This window comes from Aegilops tauschii, chromosome 2 (assembly GCF_002575655.3).
Source record: "Aegilops tauschii subsp. strangulata cultivar AL8/78 chromosome 2, Aet v6.0, whole genome shotgun sequence".
NCBI lineage: Eukaryota > Viridiplantae > Streptophyta > Magnoliopsida > Poales > Poaceae > Aegilops > Aegilops tauschii.
The window spans coordinates 241,194,567-241,212,619 of NC_053036.3; positions in this window are offsets into that span (position 1 = coordinate 241,194,567).

Below are 18,053 nucleotides of genomic sequence, written 5' to 3' on the forward strand. Positions count from 1 at the left end.
TACTAGCAAGACTGAAGTCTCTCTCCAAAACATAAAATAAGCAAACGTGAGTACAAATGTACCCAGCAAGACTTACATCAGAACTATCTACATATGCATCGGTATCAATAAAGGGGTGGTGGAGTTTAACTGCAGCAAGCCAGCTTTGACTCGGTGGCTATCCTGAACTACGACTGCAAGTAACTCTTTTGAGGTGGCGCACACGAGTCCACATATTCACCATACCAATACACCACTATGGATCCGCTCCCGTCTCCCTACGAGAACGCCATCCATAGGACTCACGCTTATCTTTCGCATTTTAGAGTATCCACTTTCACTTGTCTATGAACTATACAGGCAACCCAGAAGTCCTTTTCCGCGGACACGGCTATTCGAATAGATGATGTTAACCCTGCAGGGGTGTACTTCTTCACACACGCTCTCGCCACTTACCACCATGTACACGTTGTGTATCTCGGCAACCTTCAAGTGGAAGCCTGGCGAGGGAGTCGGCCACGACCTGACTAACCACACAAGTCTCTAGTCCAGGTTTATCTCCTATTCGGGTTCCATCCGCAAGGAGTTCCAGCCGGGGTGTCTCTCACGGCCCCAAACGATGTGAGCAGGGTTCCCAAGCCCACCATCCGGGTGCCACTTGGTACACCGTGCCACTGTGCCTAGTCTGTCCCAATCCCACCTGTACCGGGTGCCACTTGGTAGACTACTAACACTACCTACAAACACTAGAAACTAGTTGCCACTCCTGGACAGAGATCAGGTTGATTAATAAGTCGAGAGAGCTTGGAGCGCCCGGAGCCCAATGTGTGGTAGTAACTGTTCATGGATCACAAACATAGAACTCAGTTCCTGAGGGCGGTTTCAATGAGACAACTCACCATGTACTCCTACATGGCCTCTCACCGCTACCTTTACCAAATCGTGTTCACACACTTAGCGCTCAACAGTAGGACATGTTCACAACTTTCCAATTCACCCCCGATGAATCAGACCTGACACAACTCTAAGCAATAGCAGGCATGACAAACAAGCATGAATGAGTAGGCACATCAGGGCTCAAACAAATCCTACTCATGCTAGTGGTTTTCATCTATTTACTGTGGCAATGACAGGTCATGCAGAGGAAAGGGGTTCAACTACCGCAGCATGTAACAGTTGAATCGCTGTTGTCCTAATGCAGTAAAAGAGAGCAGGAGCGAGAGAGTGGGATTGTATCGGAATGAACAAGGGGGTTTTGCTTGCCTGGCACTTCTGAAGATAGTATAGCTCTTCATCGGTGTCATCGATCTCATCGTCGGAACCACGTCTACTGAGAGGGGACAATTACCGGCAAACAAGGAATAACACAATCAATGCAATGCAAAATATGATGCATGATCATGACATGGTAATATGAGTGTGTTGGCCTAATGCAACTACAACCAGATGGGTTTGGGTCATTTTGAACCAAAGGTTCAACCCCAAATTCAAATTATGAATTTAAATAGTGACTTATCATGTTTTGAACTAAACATCACGGTTAAGTTGTTTTAACATGCATGAAACCAGTATAGATGGATAGATTGGATTTTTCTGATCATTTTTCATATATAAATCTTTGTATTTGGATTTACAGATTAATTTCTATGATTTTGAGAAGTTTGCTCTATTTTCTGGAATTCCTAAAAAGAATAAATCCAGAAAAGGGCATTGCTGCGTCAGCATTGCGTCATGCTGACCTCAGCAGGTCAACAGACCCGGTCCAGGTCAAACCTGACCAGTGGGACCCACTGGTCAGTGTCTCAGTGCTGTTTAGGGTCGCTGACATGTGGGCCGAGTCAATGGCCACGTCAACATGGTCAATGCTGATGCGTGGGGCCACTGGGATTAGTTAATACTAAGCAGAAACTTAATCTAAGCTAAATTAGGTAGCGGGGCCCTGCTGTCAGTCTCACTAGGTGGTAACTAACTGCGTCATTAGCCTAAACTAATCTTCCACGTCACCATCACCGGAGTTACGTCGGCGGCGACCAAAACGCGGTGGGGTGCACTGGGTTGGCTCGGGTTTCGCCTACAGGCGATGGTTTTGAGCGCAGGGAGGCTCTACGTGGAGCTGCTGCTCGCGCATAGCCGATGGGGCGGGTGGCAGGAGCTGAGGTGGCCAGAGCCCGGTGGAAACAACCTCGTGGCGGCGGCCGGAGCTTGGCGAACTCGGGCTCGGCGTTGTGGCGCACGGAAGCAAGAACAGCTAGGTGCTACGGGCTACTGCAGACGCTCTGGTTGCGGTGACGCGCTCATACGCGGTGCGGGTGGGCTCTAGCCACGGCAGCGTCATGGCCGGCGGCGTGGAACTCTCGGGCTCGACGGAGTCCGCGGTTAGAGGAAGAAATCGGCATCGGGGAGAGAGAGATTCGGTGCGGAGGCTCACAGTGAGGCCAACGAGCGCGATGGCGAGGTCGGGGATGCTTTATATCTCCCGAATCGACGGCGAGGATCCACAGAGACCGACGAGGGGAACGGCGGTGCTGGCGGCGTCCAGGGGCTTCAGGCATCATGTGGCTCGGTGAGGAGGAAGAGGGGGACGGGGCGGAGCTTCTTGGCGCGTCGGCGAGGCGTGGGGTGGCCGGTGGCCGCGGTGGTGCTCGTCAGCGGCGGCAGGCGCATTCGGTGAGGTGGGGAACGGCGAGGGAGAGAGCAGGAGGAGAGTGAGAGAGGCCGGGCGGATCGGGTCGACACCGGGGCGTTCATCCACGCGTCCAGGGGCTCGGCGGCAAGCAGGAGGTGGCGTGCGGTGGCCGTGCGCGCGTCGGGCACGCGCTGTGCGTCCGACTGGCGGGAGGAAGAAGACCTCCCTGCCCCTAGAGGGCTGGGCCGGCCAGATGGGCTGCCAGGTGAGCGCCAGGTAAGTGCGGGTAGGTTTTCTGTCCTTTTTCTTTTGTTTCAGTTTTCTATTTATTTCCTCTCTGTTTTGATTTAGTTTTAGAACTAAATCATTTTATTAAATTCTGAACATAAATATGGGCACTAACTGAATTAATCCAGAGGCCCTCAAGTGATTTCAGAATATTTGGAGCATTTAAAATATTTATAAAATTCAAATGCCCCAATTCAAATATAATATGGGTTAATTAAAAATCCATAAATGGCCAACAATTATGCTCATGATTTTTGGTAGAGGTTTTCACCTTTATCAAAAATCAAGAACATTTTTAAAGGGCATTTTGGGTTCTTGAAAAAGATTTTATTTCATCTTATTGAATTCTTTCTGGTGCTAGGGTTTAATCAATCCCCATTTCAAATTTCTTTCAAATTTAAACATGATGCACACATGGAGCTAGTGTAGTGCAAAACCAGAATCTAGGGATGTGACAGTGTCCCCTTTCAGTAGCGGATACCACGCCCTGTTGGGGCGGGATGCTTTTACATGCTTGCAAGCTATACCTCATTACGGGTATATGAAGCTCAAAATGCCCGGACCAAACGGTATAATCACTCTCGTCAGTAATCCGGACATAGCACTCCGCGTTGAAAACAAAACCGCATCCCTGGCCCTTGAGGCACTATCTGAAGCCCTCGCGGCCGAAGAATTAACCGCACTGCACTCCACGGTGGACAGGGACGATGTGATCCTCGACAAACGCCCCAAATCCACCTCCTTCAAACCAGCAGAAGAAATAGTCAAATTCTAGGTCCACCCAACGGACCCCAAGAAGACGGCATCTATCGGAGCGCAACTGAACCCAATAGTTGACACGGCACTACGAGAATTCCTGCGCGAAAACTGGGACATATTTGCCTGGCACCCTTCAGATATGCCAGGGATCCCACGCAAGCTGGCCGAACATAGCCTCGATATATTAAAGGGATTTAAACCGGTCAAGCAAACACTGCGGCGCTTTTTCGAACCCAAGCGACAAGCCATGGGGGAGGAGCTGGCCAAGCTTATCGAAGCCGGATTCATTAGAGAAATCAAACATCCGGACTGGGTGGCAAACCTGGTGATGGTACCAAAGAAGGATAAATCCTGGCGCCTGTGTGTCGATTTCAAAGACCTCAACAAGGCTTGCCCTAAGGGTCCCTTCCCCCTCCCCCGCATTGATCAAATCATTGACACCACCGCAGGACACGACTCACTGTGTTTCCTTGATGCATATTCCAGATACCATCAAATCAAAATGAAGGAGTCCGATCAAGCTGCAACAGCATTTATTACCCCATATGGGCCCTTTTGCTTCAACACCATGCCCTTCGGGCTCAAGAACGCCGGCGCCACATACCAACGCATGATTCAAACATGCCTGGAGAAGCAGATCGGCAAGACAGTAGAAGCTTACGTCGATGACGTCGTCATCAAAACTAGGCACGTCGAAACACTAATAGATGACTTACGTCTTACATTTTACAACCTCCATGCGTATGACATTAAACTCAACCCGGAAAAGTGTGTCTTCGGCGTCCCCGCTGGAAAACTGCTGGGCTTCATCGTTTCCAATAGAGGAATAGAAGCAAATCCAGCTAAAATTTGAGCTCTGTCATAGTTGGCTACGCCAACAGACCTCAAACAAGTACAAAAACTAGCTGGTTGCGTGGCAGCGTTAGGTCGCTTTATCTCCAGATTAGGAGAAAAGGCACTACCACTCTATCGCCCCTTACGGCGCACCGATAACTTCGAATGTACAGACGCGGCGACTGCCGAACTGGAGGAAATAAAGGCCCTCCTAGCAAGCAACCCAATCCTGGCCGCACCAAACGCTGGCGAACCCATGTTGCTATACATATCGGCAACACATCAGGTGGTGAGCGCCATGCTCGTCGTCGAACGAGAACAGGACAGACATGAATTCCCACTTCAATAACTAGTATACTACGTATCTACTGTCCTCACACCATGCAAATCCCGGTACCCCCATTACCAAAAGATAGCATACGTGGACTTCATGGCATCCCGAAAGCTACGACACTACTTCCAGGAGTGTTCAATCATGGTGGCTTCTGAAGTCCCACTCAATGACATAATAAACAACCGCGACGCCACGGGACGGATCGCCAAATGGGCCATAGAGCTACTTCCATTTGACATAACATACAAGCCGCGTCGAGCCATCAAATCCTAAGTATTGGCTCACTTCGTCGCCGAATGGACAGAGGCCGAACTCCCTAGAGAGTACGGCGCATATTCCAATTGGGTTATGTATTTTGACGGCTCCAAAATGCTGGCGGGGCTAGGAGCGGGAGTCGTGTTAACATCCCCCACTGGAGATGTTATGCGGTATGTAATCCAAATACTATACAGGGACTCCAACAACGCAGCCGAATACGAGGCCCTATTGCATGGTCTTTGGATGGCCGTATCCATGGCCATACAACGCCTAGAGGTGCACGGGGATTCAAACCTCGCAATATCTCAAATAAATGGATACTTTGATGCCAAAGATCCAAAGATGGAACCTTATCGTAATGTCGTATTAAATATCGGCTCGGTTCGAGGGGCTCGAATTTCATCACATCGCCCAGGAGAGTAATCGGGCAGCGGACGTCCTTGCTCGCATTGGCGCCAAGCGTGACCCCGTCCCACCCAACATTTTCCTGGAAAGGCTTTTCAAGCCATCCGTGGTGTGGCAAGGGGAGGGCGGCAACAACAGTCCAGATTCGAATACAACCCCAAATCCCGAACACACCGATAGTATCGGGGGCTCAGCCACCGAAATAACACCGTCGGCCCATCTCATTAAGGCAGTCATTGCCCCATGGACCAAACCCTTCTTGGCCTACATTAATAGGAAGGAGCTTCCTGAAGACCAGAATGAGGCTCGCCGCATCGTCCGGCGTTTGAAGGCCTACAAGGTTCACGACGAAGAGCTCTAGAAGAAAAGTACTACCGGAGTACTTCAAAGATGTATCTCCGAGGAAGAGGGGCAACAGCTTTTAGCGGAAATTCACACTGGTCTAGGCGGACACCACGCCGTAGCTCTGGCCCTTTTTAGCAAGGCCTTCTGTACTGGGTTTTATTGGCCGATAGCCCGAGCAGACGCGCAAGACCTTGTCCAACGCTGCGTCGGATGCCAACTCTTCGCCAACCAAAGCCACATGCCCCCAACTGCCTTACAAACTATCCCCATTACTTGGCCTTTCGCGGTCTGGGGACTGGATATGGTTGGACCCCTTAAAGGGGGAAGCAATAAGAAAAAATATCTGCTGGTCATGGTGGACAAATTCACTAAGTGGATAGAAGCTAAACCGGTCAAAACGGCTGAGTCTGGCCCGGTGATAGAACTCATATCCGGTGTTGTGCACCGTTATGGTGTCCCACACAACATCATCACCGACAACGGCTCTAATTTCACAGCCGACGAGGTAAAAACCTGGTGTACTAATCTTGGCATTAAACTCGATTACGCCTCCGTCTACCACCCACAAACCAACGGTCAAGTCGAACGAACCAATGGTCTTATTATGACCGGCATCAAGCCCAGACTAGTGCGGTCTTTGAGAGAATCAGACAAGCACTGGGTTGAGGAGCTCGACTCCGTACTCTGGGGGCTGCGGACCACGCCCAACCATACTACCGGATACACACCTTTCTTCATGGTGTATGGCGCGGAGGCTGTATTGCCCTGCGATATTATCCACGACTCACCTCGAGTGCGTCTGTACGAAGAGAGAGAAGCCGAACTCGATCGGCTGGACAACCTAGATGCCCTGGAAGAGGAGCGCAATGTCGCAAAAGCCCGTTCAGCATTTTACCAACAGCAGGCTCGAAGATATCAAAGCAGAGAAGTACGGGCCAAGACCTACAACATTGGCAAACTCGTTATACGCCTGCCGGAGAAGAAAAAGGACAAACTCAAGCCCAAATGGGAGGGTCCCTTCATAATTGACGAAGTTCTCACAGGAGGGGCGTACCGTCTTCGCGATGCATCAGACAACCGCCTCGAGCAGAACCCCTGGAACGCGGCCAGACTCCGAAGATTCGATGTCTAGCGCCGAACTCCTTGTTCGTCTCCTTCTCCCTTGTAGTTTCCATTATTTTTTCTCCCTTTTCCGATTACTTTTTTCTTTATCGCTTTAAAGCTTTCGTACGGCTAGACCGCACACCCCTGACGCATACATCTTTAAATATCTACGTCCATTATAATTCCTTGAGCATCAAGCTCTTCAAATATGAGTTTTTCCATATGTACCTTTTCTTCGCCACTATATGCATCGATATGACTTAAGTTTTGGCCAAGCTGGGTTGCCTGGCTCCTGTGCTTATGCCCTACGTTCCCATTAGTTCGGCTAGGGCATAAAGGGAGCACCTCTGCGATTGTTACTGTCGGGTCATCCGGATGTGTACCTCAGACTGGGTGAAGCCGAAAGCTAGCGTTCTTAAGGGAATATTCGGTCGGTGAATTAAAGATGTTTTTTGCACTCACTCCATAGTGAACCCCCAGACGCTATACACACTGTGATTTTCACATCACAATTCGGGCATGTACACTAATGCATGCACACCCAGGGAAATGAACCCTTAACGGAACTATTCTCTCCGGAAGATGTTTCTTACAATCTCAAATGTAATATAACATAGCTAGCCAGATACAACTTGTCTGTTCAAGCAACTATGACCCCTACGCCTAGTTTTCCGCACATACCCCGGTCTATTCGGCCGTGCAGGTATTCGGAAACACTCCGCACCTTCGGGTCCGGAGGTCAAAGTGAAAAGGTCTGCCATGACAAATGCTATACAATTCAGCTAGAGTTACATATATCAAAGGAAAGTACATAGTCACTTGGACTCAAACACTTCCTCCTCTACACCGTCCAAAAGGCGGTCTAACTTACAATCCTGTTGGGAATATTTAGCGGCCACCCCTACTTGGTCATATAATAAACTAATGGGAATTTCTTCCCCATTTGACCCTAGCGGTCCGACACGGGCCATGTGATTAGGATCCAGCTTGGTATATCGCGTCTTCACCATGGTGTTGGAGAACATAGCAGAAATTCAAAATTTTCCTACGTGTCACCAAGATCAATCTAGGAGATGCTAGCAATGAGAGGGGAGGAGTGCATCTACATACCCTTGTAGATCGCGAGCGGAAGCGTTCAAGAGAACGGGGTTGGTGGAGTCGTACTCGTCGTGATCCAAATCACCGATGATCCTAGCGCCGAACGGACGGCAGCTCCGCGTTCAACACACATACGGAGCAGCGACGTCTCCTCCTTCTTGATACAGCAAGGGGGAGGAGAGGTTGATGGAGATCCAGCAGCACGACGGCGTGGTGTTGGAAGTAGCGGGATTCCAACAAGGCTTCGCCAAGCGCTGCGGGAGGAGGGAGATGTGTCACGGGAGGGAGAGGGAGGCTCCAGGGCTTGGGGTGCTGCTCCCATGCGCCTCCCCACTATATATAGGGGTGGAGGGGGCTGGTTTCTTGCCCTCCAAGTCCATTGGGGCGTTGGCAAAGGTGGGGGAAAGAAATCCCATCATTTCCCTTCCCCACCGATTGTTATCCCCCCTTTTTAGGGATCTTGATCTTATCCCTTCGGGATATGATCTTATTCCTTCTAAGGTGGGATCTTGGTGCGCCTGGAACAGGGGTGTGGGGCCTTCCCCCACTACCCACGTTCATGTGGGTCCCCCCATGCAGGTGGGCCCCACTTCAGAACCTTCTAGAACCTTCCCGGTACAATACCGAAAAATCCCGAACATTTTCCGGTGGCCAAAATAGGACTTCCCATATATAAATCTTTACCTCCGGACCATTCCGGAACTCCTCGTGACGTCCGGGATCTCATCCGGGACTCCGAAAAACTTTCGGTTAACCGCATACTAACATCTCTACAACTCTAGCGTCACCGAACCTTAAGTGTGTAGACCCTACGGTTCAGGAGACATGCAGACATGACCGAGACGACTCTCCGGTCAATAACCAACAGCGGGATCTGGATACCCATGTTGGCTCCCACATGTTCCATGATGATCTCATCGGATGAACCACGATGTCGAGGATTCAATCAATCCCGTATACAATTCCCTTTGTCAATCGGTACGTTACTTGCCCGAGATTCGATCGTCGGTATCCCAATACCTTGTTCAATCTCGTTACCGGCAAGTCACTTTACTCGTACCGTAATGCATGATCCCGTGGCTAACTCCTTAGTCACATTGAGCTCATTATGATGATGCATTACCGAGTGGGCCCAGAGATACCTCTCTGTCATAAGGAGTGACAAATCCCAGTCTCGATTCGTGCCAACCCAACAGACACTTTCGGAGATACCTGTAGTGCACCTTTATAGCCACCCAGTTACGTTGTGACGTTTGGTACACCCAAAGCATTCCTACGGTATCCGGGAGTTGCACAATCTCATGGTCTAAGGAAATGATACTTAACATTAGAAAAGCTCTAGCAAACGAACTACACGATCTTGTGCTATGCTTAGGATTGGGTCTTGTCCATCACATCATTCTCCTGATGATGTGATCCCGTTATCAATGACATCCAATGTCCATGGTCAGGAAACCATAACCATCTATTGATCAACGAGCTAGTCAACTAGAGGCTTACTAGGGACATGTTGTGGTCTATGTATTCACACATGTATTACGGTTTCCAGTTAATACAATTATAGCATGAACAATAGACAATTATCATGAACAAGGAAATATAATAATAACCATTTTATTATTGCCTCTAGGGCATATTTCCAACAGTCTCCCACTTGCACTAGAGTCAATAATCTAGTTCACATCACCATGTGATTAACACTCAAATTTCACATCGCCATGTGACTAATACCCAAGAGTTTACTAGAGTCAATAATCTAGTTCACATCACCATGTGATTAACACTCAATGAGTTCTAGAGTTTGATCATGTTATGCTTACGAGAGAGGTTTTAGTCAACGGGTCTGCAACATTCAGATCCGTGTGTGCTTTACAAATCTCTATGTCATCTTGTAGATGTAGCTACCACGCGCCACTTGGAACTATTCCAAATAACTCTTCTACTATACGAATCCGGTTCACTACTCAGAGTCATCCGGATTAGTGTCAAAGTTTGCATTGACGTAACCCTTTACGACGAACCCCCTTTCCACCTCCATAATCGAGAAAATTCCTTAGTCCACTAGATACTAAGGATAAGTTCGACCGCTGTCATGTGATCCCTTCCGGGATCACTATTGTACCCCTTGACTAACTCATGGCAAGGCACACTTCAGGTGCGGTACACAACATAGCATATTGTAGAGCCTACATCTAAAGCATAGGGGACGACCTTCGTCCTTTCTCTTTCTTCTGCCGTGGTCAGGTCTTGAGTCTTACTCAATACTCACACCTTGTAACACAGCCAAGAACTCCTTCTTTGCTGATCTATTTTGAACTCCTTCAAAATCTTGTCACGGTATGTATTCATTTGAAAGTACTATTAAGCGTTTTTGATCTATCCTTATAGATCTTGATGCTCAATGTTCAAGTAGCTTAATCCAGGTTTTCCATTAAAAACACTTTTCAAATAACCCTGGATGCTTTCCAGAAATTCTACATCATTTCTCATCAACAATATGTTAACAACATATACTCATCAAAAATTCTATAGTGCTCCCACTCACTTCTTTGGAAATACAAGTTTCTCATGAACTTTGTATAAACCCAAAATCTTTGATCATCTCATCAAAGTGTTCATTCCAACTCCGAGATGCTTACTCCAATCCTTAGAAGGATTGCTGGAGCTTTGCATACTTGTTATCATCTTTCAGGATTGACAAAACCTTCTGGTTGTATCACATACAACCTTTCCTCAAGAAAATCGTCGAGGAAACAATGTTTTGACATCCTATCTTCAAGATTTCATCAACAATGCAGTAACTGCTAATATAATTCTAACAGACTCTTAGCATCGCTACGAGTGAGAAAGTCTCATCGCAGTCAACTCCTTGAACTTGCCGGAAAACATCTTAACGACAAGTTGAGCTTTCTTAATGGTGACACTTACCATCATTGTCTGTCTTCCCTTTAAAATCCATCTGTACCCAACAGCCTTACGACCATCAAGTAGTTCTTTCAAAGTCTATACTTTGTTTTCATACATGGATCCTCTCGGATTTTATGGCCTCGAGCCATTCGTCGGAATCCGGGCCCACCATCGCTTCTCCATAGCTCGTAGGTTCATTGTTGTCTAGCAACATGACTTCCAAGACAGGATTACGTACCACTCTGAAGTAGTACGCATCCTTGTCATCCTATGAGGTTTGGTAGTGACTTGATCTGAAGTTTCATGATCAGTATCATAAGCTTCCACTTCAATTGGTGTAGGTGCCACAGGAACAACTTCCTATGCCCTGCTACACATTAGTTGAAGTGACGGTTCAATGACCTCATCAAGTCTCCACCATCCTCCCACTCAATTCTTTCGAGAGAAACTTTTCCTCGAGAAAGGACCCGTTTCTAGAAACAATCACTTTTGCTTCCAGATCTGAAATAGGAGGTATACCCAACTGTTTTGGGTATTCTATGAAGATGCATTTATCCGTTTTGGGTTCGAGCTTATCAGCCTGAAACTTTTTCACATAAGCGTCGCAGCCCCAAACCTTTAAGAAACGACCGCTTAGGTTCTCTAAACCATAGTTCATACGGTGTCGTCTCAACGGAATTGCGTGGTGCCCTATTTAAAGTGAATGCGGTTGTCTCTAATGCCTAACCCATAAACGATAGTTGTAATTCGATAAGAGACATCATGGTATGCACCATATCCAATAGGGTGCAGTTATGATGTTCGGACACACCATCACAATATGGTGTTCCAGGCGGTATTAGTCGTGAAATAGTTTCCACAATTTCTTAATTGTGTGCCAAACTCGTAACTCAGATATTCATCTCTATGATCATATCACAGACATTTTATCCTCTGGTCACGATGATCTTCAACTTCACTCTGAAATTACTTGAACCTTTCAATAATTCAGACTTGTGTTTCATCAAGTAAATATTCTCAGCATCTACTCAAATCATCTGTGAAGTAAGAACATAACGATATCCACTGCGTGCCTCAGCACTCATTGGACTGCACACATCAAATGTATTACTTCCAACAAGTTGCTCTCTTGTTCCATCTTACTGAAAATGAGGCCTTTCAGTCATCTTGCCCATGTGGTATGATTTGCATGTCTCAAGTGATTCAAAATCAAGTGAGTCCAAATGATACATCTGTATCGACTTTCTTCATGCATATATACTAATAGACATGGTTCGCATGTCTCAATCTTTTAAAAAATGAGTGAGTCCAAAGATCCATCAACATGGAGCTTCTTCATGCGTTTTATACCAATATGACTCAAGTGGCAGTGCCACAAGTATGTGGTACTATCATTACTATCTTATATCTTTTGGCATGAACATGTGTATCACTACGATCGAGATTCAATAAACCATTCATTTTAGGTGCAAGACCATTGAAGGTACTATTCAAATAGACAGAGTAACCATTATTCTCCTTTAATGAATAACCGTATTGCGATAAACATAATCCAATCATGTCTATGCTCAACGCAAACACCAAATAATTATTATTCAGGTTTAACCCCAATCTCGATGGTAGAGGGATCATGCGATGCTTGATCACATCAACCTTGGATACACTTCCAACACATATCGTCATCTCACCTTTAGCTAGTCTCCGTTTATTCCGCAGCTTTTATTTCGAGTTACTAACACTTGGCAACCGAACCGGTATCTAATACCCTGGTGCTACTAGGAGTACTAGTAAAGTACACATTAATATAATGTATATCCAATATACTTCTGTCGACCTTGCCAGCCTTCTCATCTACGAAGTATCTAGGGTAGTTCTGCTTCAGTGACCGTTCCCCTCATTTCAGAAGCACTTAGTCTCGGGTTTGGGTTCAACCTTGGGTTTCTTCACTAGAGCAGCAACTGATTTGCCGTTTCATGAAGTATCCCTTCTTGCCCTTGCCCTTCTAGAAACTAGTGGTTTTACTACCATCAACAATTGATGCTCCTTCTTGATTTCTACTTTCGCAGTGTCAAACATTGTGAGTTGCTCAAGGATCATCATGTCTATCCCTGATATGTTATAGTTCATCACGAAGCTCTAATAGCTTGGTGGCAGTGACTATGGAGAACCATCACTATCTCATCTAGAAGATTAACTCCCACTCGATTCAAGTGATTGTAGTACTCAGACAATCGAGCACATGCTCAATGATTGAGCTCTTCTCCCTTAGTTTGCAGGCTTAAGAAACCTGTCAGAGGTCTCATACCTCTTGACGTGGGCACTAGTCTGAAATCCCAATTTCAGTCTTTGGAACATCTCATATGTTCTGCGACGTTTCAAAACCATCTTTGGTGCCACAATTTTAAACCGTTAGCATCACACACTGAACTAGCACGTAGTCATCAAAACGTGTATGTCAGATGTTTCGCAACATCTACAGACGACGCTCGAGGTTCAACACACCGAGCGGTGCATTAAGGACATAAGCCTTCTATGCAGCAATGAGGACAATCCTCAGTTTACGGACCCAGTCCGCATAATTGCTACTATCAACTTTCAACTAAATTTTCTCTAGGAACATATCTTAGTACAACTAAAGCGTAAGCTACGACATTATTTGCAAAGACCTTCTGACTATGTTCATGATAATTAAGTTCATCTGATTATTTAATGAACTCCCACTTAGATAGACATCCCTCTAGTCATCTAAGTGATACATGATCCGAATCGACTAGGCTGTGTCCGATCATCACGTGAGACGGACTAGTCATCATCGGTGAACATCTCCATGTTGATCGTATCTACTATACGACTCATGTTCGACCTTTCGGTCTCTTGTGTTCCGAGGCCATGTCTGTACATGCTAGGCTCGTCAAGTCAACCTAAGTGTTTTGCTTGTGTTCCGAGGCCATGTCTGTACATGCTAGGCTCGTCAACACCCGTTGTATGCGAACGTTAGAATCTATCACACCCGATCATCACGTGGTGCTTCGAAACAACGAACCTTCGCTGCACAGTTAGGGGGAACACATCTCTTGAAATTTTAGTGAGGGATCATCTTATTTATTATACCGTCGTTCTAAGCAAATAATATGTAAACATGACAAACATCACATGCAAATCATAAAGTGACATGATATGGCCAATATCATCTTGCGCCTTTTGATCTCCATCTTCGAGGCGCGGCATGATCACCTTCGTCACCGGCATGAGACCATGATCTCCATCATCGTGTCTTCATGAAGTTGTCTCGCCAACTATTACTTCTACTACTATGGCTAACGGTTAGCAATAAAGTAAAGTAATTACATGGCGTTTTTCATTGACACGCAGGTCATACAATAAATTAAGACAACTCCTATGGCTCCTGCCGGTTGTCATACTCATCGACATGCAAGTCGTGATACCTATTACAAGAACATGATCAATCTCATACATCACATATATCATTCATCACATCCTTTTGGCCATATCACATCACATAGCATACCCTGCAAAAACAAGTTAGACGTCCTCTAATTGTTGTTGCATGTTTTACGTGGCTGCTATGGGTTTCTAGCAAGAACGTTTCTTACCTACGCAAAAGCCACAACGGTGATATGCCAATTGCTATTTACCCTTCATAAGGACCCTTTTCATCGAATCCGATCCGACTAAAGTGGGAGAGACAGACACCCGCTAGCCACCTTATGCATCAAGTGCATGTCAGTCGGTGGAACCTGTCTCACGTAAGAGTACGTGTAAGGTCGGTCTGGGCCGCTTCATCCCACAATGCCGCCGAATCAAGATAAGACTAGTAACGGTAAGAAAATTGAACAACTCATTGCCCACAACTACTTTGTGTTCTACTCGTGCATAGAATCTACGCATAAACCTGGCTCTGATACCATTGTTGGAGAACGTAGCAGAAATTCAAAATTTTCCTACGTGTCACCAAGATCAATCTAGGAGATGCTAGCAACGAGAGGGGAGGAGTGCATCTACATACCCTTGTAGATCGCGAGCGGAAGCGTTCAAGAGAACGGGGTTGATGGAGTACTACTCGTCGTGATCCAAATCACCGATGATCCTAGCGCCGAACGGACGGCACCTCCGCGTTCAACACACATACGGAGCAGCGACGTCTCCTCCTTCTTGATCCAGCAAGGGGGGAGGAGAGGTTGATGGAGATCCAGCAGCACGACGGCGTGGTGGTGGAAGTAGCGGGATTCCAACAGGGCTTCGCCAAGCGCTGCGGGAGGAGGGAGATGTGTCACGGGAGGGAGAGGGAGGCTCCAGGGCTTGGGGTGCTGCTCCCATGCGCCTCCCCACTATATATAGGGGTGGAAGGGACTGGTTTCTTGCCCTCCAAATCCATTGGGGCGTTGGCAAAGGTGGGGGAAAGAAATCCCATCATTTCCCTTCCCCACCAATTGTTATCCTCCCTTTTTAGGGATCTTGGTCTTATCTCTTCGGGATATGATCTTATTCCTTCTAAGGTGGGATCTTGGTGCACCTTGACCAGGGGTGTGGGGCCTTGCCCCCACTACCCACGTTCATGTGGGTCCCCCCATGCAGGTGGGCCCCACTTCAGAACCTTCTAGAACCTTCCCGGTACAATACCGAAAAATCCCGAACATTTTCCGGTGGCCAAAATAGGACTTCCCATATATATATCTTTACCTCCGGACCATTCCGAAACTCCTCGTGACATCCGGGATCTCATCCGGGACTCCGAACAACTTTCGGTTAACCGCATACTAATATCTCTACAACTCTAGCGTCACCGAACCTTAAGTGTGTAGACCCTACGGGTTCGGGAGGCATGCAGACATGACCGAGACGACTCTCCGGTCAATAACCAACAGCGGGATCTGGATACCCATGTTGGCTCCCACATGTTCCACGATGATCTCATCGGATGAACCACCATGTCGAGGATTCAATCAATCCCGTATACAATTCCCTTTGTCAATCGGTACGTTACTTGCCCGAGATTCGATCGTCGGTATCCCAATACCTTGTTCAATCTCGTTACCAGCAAGTCACTTTACTCGTACCGTAATGCATGATCCCGTGGCTAACTCCTTAGTCACATTGAGCTCATTATGATGATGCATTACCGAGTGGGCCCAGAGATACCTCTCCGTCATACGGAGTGACAAATCCCAGTCTCGATTCGTGCCAACCCAACAGACACTTTCGGAGATACCTGTAGTGCACCTTTATAGCCACCCAGTTACGTTGTGACGTTTGGTACACCCAAAGCATTCCTACGGTATCCGGGAGTTGCATAATCTCATGGTCTAAGGAAATGATACTTAACATTAGAAAAGCTCTAGCAAATGAACTACACGATCTTGTGCTATGCTTAGGATTGGGTCTTGTCCATCACATCATTCTCCTGATGATGTGATCCCGTTATCAATGACATCCAATGTCCATGGTCAGGAAACCATAACCATCTATTGATCAACGAGCTAGTCAACTAGAGGCTTACTAGGGACATGTTGTGGTCTATGTATTCACACATGTATTATGGTTTCCAGTTAATACAATTATAGCATGAACAATAGACAATTATCATGAACAAGGAAATATAATAATAACCATTTTATTATTGCCTCTAGGGCATATTTCCAACACATGGCCCAGGCCTCTCGCTCACCCTCTCGGCAGGCCGATATCTTCCATAGTCGGATACGCCGCCGCGCTCCTTTGTACAGCTCTACAAGCTCCTCCATACTTCCTAGAGGGGAGGCGGATGGCCATAGGGCCTTGGCAACACTCCGTATCGCCAGCCATGTTCGTGCACTTGCGATAGCCCTTGCAGCAGATCAATTGATGATCCGGACACCTCCTCTTTAGGACGGCCCGACAATATACCTGCAATAATAACTTTATCAGTTCCATTTATCTCCGAACTACTTTAAAAATAGTTCAGACACATATTGAATATGCCGCCCCGCAGCTTCTTGTTCTCCTTCACGAAATCGGCTAGCTGGGCTCGCACATCTTTCAATTCTTCACCCAATGTAGTGTTGGAATCCTGTAGCTTGTTTTTCTCCCCTCTGACTTGGGTCAGCACACGCTCACCTGCGGCGTGTAGCCTTTTCGCCTCTTTTTCTCCCTCTTGGGCGATCTTCAACTTCTCTTCAAGTTGATCGGGTGATCCTATTATGCGATCAGCAACAGTATTAGTACAGTTGGTACACAATTATTGTTCCTCGATGGAGGGGAATGTTACCAGAAGATGCCTTCTTGAAGTTTTCTAGTTCGGTGGTAGCAGCATTTAGCTGCGCCCGACACTGCTCCAGCTCTTGGGCTAGCAGGCCATTCTTCTCTGTAAGGACCAGGTTATACAACGATCCTTAAATCAGTTGTACCAACTACTTTCAGTCTCGGGGGCTACGGGCATATGGGTATCCTTTTCGGACAAAGAAAAGCTTACCTCCACATCTGTCAAATGTTGCTTTGTGGCTTTTCTAAGCCCATCTCGAGTAGCTCGGATGTATGCGTCAACCGAGCTGAAGGCATTGAATGCCTCTCCGAGAACTTGGGGTCTCGTAAGATAGCCCTGCAGCGCGGATGATTCACGGCGCTCTCTACTTCCGAGTTGGTAACGAACATGTCTTCCGAACCCTCGTCCGAAGGACAGTCCGGCGTTGTCCCCATAGCGGCCCCCACCTCTCCGGTGGGATCTAAATCCCGGTTGTTGGGAGTGCGACCGGCCGAATCCCCGGACATAGTCCGGCGAACCTTTTTCCTGATACAGGACCAACATAACAATCACGGTTGGGTACGACTGCCGAAGCATACCTTCAAACCCATACCTCTTCGACGAAGGACCGGCCTTGTCTTTGGCGACCTTCCTTTTCGAGGCCTTGCTTGGTGCGGGTGCCGCTCTTCTTGGATTCATCCCCGGCGTAGCATGACGTGCCGAACGCCTCCCCTTTGAAGCACGAGACAGTGCGGTGGGTGAGGCAGTGCGAGGAAACTCTTTCGAGGGGGATTTCTCCTGATTACTTACGTGGGAGGCTGGAAAAAGACTAGGATAATCGGTGATGATGGCCACTTCTGTGCCATCATAGCTCGCCT